Source organism: Oratosquilla oratoria, chromosome 7 (assembly GCF_046742065.1).
Source record: "Oratosquilla oratoria isolate Oo_2021 chromosome 7, ASM4674206v1, whole genome shotgun sequence".
NCBI classification, from domain to species: domain Eukaryota; kingdom Metazoa; phylum Arthropoda; class Malacostraca; order Stomatopoda; family Squillidae; genus Oratosquilla; species Oratosquilla oratoria.
The window spans coordinates 58,691,399-58,697,446 of record NC_134783.1 but is presented as its reverse complement, the minus strand read 5'-3'; positions in this window follow the sequence as shown (position 1 = coordinate 58,697,446).

The window sequence follows — 6,048 nt, the reverse complement described above, 5'->3', positions numbered from 1 at the left end:
TATTATCAACATAAAAACAGTCTGTATAAAAATGTCTACATACTTATTTCTCTTTTTTTTTATTCTAAGTTACAAAAAAATCATCTATGAAATTATACATGACTCTATGTCTTTCCAGAGAGTGTAAGTTAAGGTGTCTAAGCCTGTCTACCTAAAGTAAATTTCTTAGCCCATGTATCATTTTGGTCATTCTCCTCTGAATTTATTGATATAAACAGAACTACCATAAATCTAAAAAAACATTCCAGCAGTTTTATTGTAAAATTTACAGATTTTCTTTATAGAAGTAATCTTAATTTAGAAAAAAAAAACTTGTGTAAACATAGCATTTTTTCTGTGTATTCTAATTGTTGTACTTTATAACATAACACTTGTGACTTTCTGTTCTTTTGCGCTACCGAGGAGTTATCACGGTGGTTAAACGAGGTGTCCCAGGAACAATGCCTCTTCCATCTTATTTCCTGTTATTGCCCTGTATGAATTACCAAAGCATCATCTACAATTACACAGAAGGAGAAATTATGAATGATATATAAGATAAAACAAATATAGATAAGTAGTCACGACCTGTCGATTTTGTTAAATGTGTCTCTCAACAAAGACCAATTAAGAGAGAATTTATCGTGCCACTACTTCTACAGCCTCCATCGCCACTGCTATCACCAGCATCACCTCCTCCAACAATACAAAGACCATCGCCACCGCAACCACTATCACCATCATCATCACCATTATCATTACCACCACAATCATCTACACAATTATCACTACACCACTACCATCACTACTCCCACCAACACCAACACATCCAGCAACATCATTATCACCACCGTTATTACCTCCACTGTTACTATCACCACTATCACCAAGATCGTCATCACCACGCTCATCATCCAGCTTCATCCCAGCACCACCACAGGGGGGAAATTCGCCAACACTTTTAATGCCACTTTCAACATCACTCTCAGCGTCTCCTACCTCCATCATCTCACCCACACCTACCATCTCATTTCATCCCTGAGCCATCACAAGCCTTCCTTTTGTGCCGACTAATTATAAAAAACGTGCTAATCAAGTGCACGGTCTTGTTTAGCGCTTTGACAGAATGCAGCAATGCTTTGTGGGGCCATGTCACGGTGTTGGTTGTTCTCTTTTGTTCTAGAATTCGCAATCAACAGTTTCTACAATTACGGAGAAAGTGCGAACTGGATAAGTGCCACAAAACTAAAGTGGTCCTTTAAATTGAAACCAATTCAAATCCATTTCTGCGAATCCTGCTTTATTGCCTCAATATGATGACCTTGTCTGCATCACCCTTGTTAAAGCCTTTGATCCACTTTAACACCTCTATTAGATCACACTGCACTCTGCGTCTATCCAGAGAGTGTGAGTTACAGTGGCAACGGGTTTGAGACCTGGAAACTGACGGAGGCAGTGGAGACAAAACTAAGGAAGGAATGCGTAAAGGAGAATAGAGAAATCATTGGTGGAAATAACGCTGAGAGCTCGAAAGAGAGCAAGTTGGGTGAAAGAACAGACTGGAGTGAAAGGTATTGTGGAGGCGGTACAAGGGAGGAAGTGGAATTGGGCAGGTAATTTAGCGCGAACGAACGATGAGCGATGGAGCAAATGTGTTACTGAGTGGACGTCGCTAGATGGGAAGCGTGAAAGCAGGAGACCAGACAAAAAAATGGGGATATGGTGAGATTCAGAAAAGCAAGATGCATTTAGTGCCTTATGTGGCAGCAGACGCAGCGTGGTGCAGCCGTAAGCTCCGCCCACAAGCTGCGCGGCAGCCATAAGCTCCGCCCACAAGCTGCGCGGCAGCCATAAGCTCCGCCCACAAGCTACCCGGCTAGGTCAAGTGGATGTTGCTCTGGAGAGATAATTAATTGGCTGAGGTCTACGCCCGTCACCCAAACTACAAAAGGACAAGGTTGCCTGGGTTAGAACCCTGGCCTCTTCGCTGACGCTGGCGAGCGGGTTTACACTTCTGACATTTACACACAATTCCCAAGTCACGTAATTCTCTGCTTTCAGAGTTGTGCTTGGAAGGAGAAAGATAAAACAACACCCGCCCGCCTGCCCACCCACCCACCCTCGCACCGCCATTGGATCCACTCTCCTGACTACGCTTCGGACATCGCTCGCTCATCGCTCAAGCCCAACCTGGGGCTAAACAGGAACGCTCATGCCTAAACCTGGGGCTAATCAGGAACGCGCTCTCTACACGCGGGTAGTGAACTCTACTCACTTCCCGTAAGATACATACACACACCTCTCACGAACATAACCACACCCCACGCACAAACATCTACACGTACTTTTTCTTCGACTAAAATTCGCTTTCTTTCTAACTTTCTCTTATACTACATCTTCTCATTTCAGTTTACCTCCCACTAAAGATTTTTCCGTTTTTCCACCTTTCTCTACTACTACGCCTCCTATAATTTTCTCAACTTTTGGTGATTGTAATCCCAGGCGTCGGCGCCGACGCCCAAGCTCCCTGCCCATTTCTCCCGAGCCACGACCACCAACCGCCCCTAATTGCTCGCTCAATCGCCCGGTGGCAAAAGCCCTCTTTTATACGCTACTATCTTTTCATTTCCTTACAGACATTCTTCCCCTCCCACAAAAACTGATCCCGCGCGAGCGGGTGGCCTTACCTAGCTAATCCATAATCCATCCACGACACTTCATTCCGAGACCGCAGAGAGAGACCACACGTTACCAGAAAATTAGATCACACGTTACTAACTTGGCTAATACAGCCACACTACGTAAACCAAAGTAAAACTCACCTTCTTTTCCCTTGTATCAAGATTTACCATCGCCCCAAATCCATACACTAGAACAAATAAGATAACACTCAGTACCGTGTTTTATGTTCACCTCTCCATCCAACCACGCATTACCATAGAGAGACATGATAGAGAAGTTTGCAGAAGTGACGAGGAATAGGTTGGTGCAGTCGTGGGACTCATATCAAGCTATGAAAAAGGCCTTTGTTCAGCAGTGTACTCAAGATAGCTAATCGATATATATATATATATGAGAGAGAATGTGGGTGGGGAAGGGCAAACGAAGATGTGTTAGGAATAGAGTTTAGTGCCCTAACGTTGCGACCAACTTGGTCTTCTTCAGAGGACTACAGCATTACAAACGGATCACACAAAAACGATCTCAGGGCTCATAGAACATCTAACTCCCTGGTTCGTCACCTGGACAAATGTGGACATCTACCTGATTGGAACAACGCAGAAATTCTACACGAGGGATTTGAGAAGAAAATGAGAAAAACTGTGGAAGCTGCACATATCGCCGCCAACAAGAACAACAACGACAGAGACGGATTTAAATGCCTCTCGAAAGCAGCAAGTGTCCTAATAATTAAGTCGTTAGCCAAAGGGAAAACATGACGCTCATACCTTGGCGGGTTCCCTCTCTCTACGACTATAAGAATTGTGATCCGTTTGTAATGCTGTAGTCCTCTGAAGAAGACCAAGTTGGTCGCAACGTTAGGGCAATAAACTCTATTCCTAACACATCTTCGTTTGCCCTTCCCCACCCACATTCTCTCTCATTTGTCTGAAATAATCTTAAATATATATATATATATATATATATATATATATATATACATATATATACATATATATAAATATATATATATATATATGTGTGTGTGTGTGTGTGTGTATGTATATGTGTGTATATATATATGTATATATGTATACATGTATGTAAACATGCATATGAATGAATACATATATATATATATATATATATATATATATATATATATATATATATATATATATATATATATATATATATATATATATATATATATATATCGGCAGCAGGTTTTCATGGAGACAGATTTTACTGAAGAAAATAGCAGTAAATGCATTGATGATCTTCTTGTGGATATTTTCAAGACGTCTAACTATAGACTCGGCTTCAGTAGGTAAGGTCGCTATCGCTGGTCCAAAGGACATAATTCAAACTCAGGAAAAGGAAGAGTGGATTTTATTTGGGCTTGACGTTTCGTAGACTGTATACATCTTCAAAAGCAATGACAGTGGTCGAAATACATTGTCTTATATTCTCACCTCATGTTAGTATATAAGACCATGTATTTTGACCACTGTCATTGCCTTTGAAGATGTACACAGTGTACGAAACGTCAAGCTCTACTCAACTCCACTCTTCTTATTCGTGGGTTTGAATGATGTTCTTCGGACCAGCGATAGCGACCTTACCTACTGAAGCCAAGTCTATGGTTAGATGCCTTGAAAATATCCGCAAGATCATCAATGCATATAATGCTATTTTCTTAAATTATATATATATGTATATATATATATAATATATATGTACTCGTAGGAAGCATTAACATTTATATTATCGTCTTTACATGCCAAAGTATATCCATGCACGCTCAAATACAAATTACTTTATAGCCATTTTGAAATGCAGACAGGAAACAGATGCTGGTTCCTGTTGACAGCCGATACACTGAAGGTTAGTCGCACAAGTTCACAGGCCCTATCAAGCTTAATTCGATAAACAGATAGAGACCTTCCCGAATGAGTTAATTGGCAGCATAATTTGTTATCAACTCCGTTATTAACTTGATTGCCTCTGACGCTCACAAGTGAACGTTTTCATTACTGGATTATGAGGAACCCTGACTTGAATGACGTGGGAGACGATGACTGATGGGAGGCCATTAGGGAGTGTTACCTGAAGACGATACTAGAGACGAAGAAAGTTTCGTGGAAAAATTTGCAGCAACATATCTATTAATCCTTATAAAGCTGTTCTGGTACTTAGCCCTCTAAGGACTGAATTATTTTTTGTTTAGATTTATTTTTAAATTCGTGTTTATTACCTTAAATGTCATAAACGTTTGCTGCGTAAGTTCTTGCAGAATGAATCATACACTAGTTTGTGGCATATTTGTTTTTTGCCATCCTGTACTTGTTTTAGTGTTTATGGCATATATACAAAAACTTTTTTTTGTGTGACCATATGGTCACGCTAGTCTTTCAATGGTTATTAACCTATCATTAATGTTTTTTTAACCTATCTTGAAGTAAATAATTCTAGTCGGGGATTTGTAGCTAAGTAAATGTCGAGACCTTTTTCGAATACCTCTACAGTGGAAGAACCAATGACGTTGGACGGTAGACCCTTCCATACATTAACAAAGCGATTGAAGAAAGAATATTTCGCTACGTCTGTTTGAAATCGTTTTCCTACAATCTTGCATTCATTCTTGCATTGGATATTTTCGGCCCATTTACATAAAGAGTTCGAATAATTTTGTAATACTTGTTGTTGTTTTATGGATATCATTGGAACATATTCCTCAACCACTTTCTTGTGTATATCAAACATATTCCAAATTTGGTCAACATCCTGAATTTTGTAAAATTCTGGCTAGTCGGTGTTTCCAAGTATGCATCTTAATTTTTCCAAGTCTACTTTCTGGAAGTTTGGTACCTTTTCGAAATTTTTGTTTTACAGCTCCATATTACAATCTGCGTGGAATGCGAGGATACTGTGGTCACTTATGCTGTATTTTGGTCAAATATTTGCATACCCTACTTGGTTATCGTTGATAGAAAGAACAATATCGAGAACATTTTGCCCGTGTTGGCTCGCAAATGTGTTGATACAAGAAAGTCTCCAAGATATTTGAGTAGAGCCTATGACCGGTGTGCGAATTTAATGTTCCACCCCGTAGAGTCACTGGTAAGTTGAAATCTCCAATAATAATAGCTTTCTTCTCGCTGCAAATATCTAAAATCCGCTCATATAGTTCATTGTTGATATTTTGGTTTTGGGATGGTGGTCGATAAATAAGTTCAAGAATAAATTTCTCGATCGTTGTGTGAATTTGTACGCATTTAGAGTCAATGTTCGTTTTATGCGGTTTAGTAATTTCCTGTGTTTGTATGCGTGATTTTACGTAAATAAGCACGCCGCCATCTCTTCTCTGTGGCCGATCCTCACTGAATACCGATTTACCAGACTCCT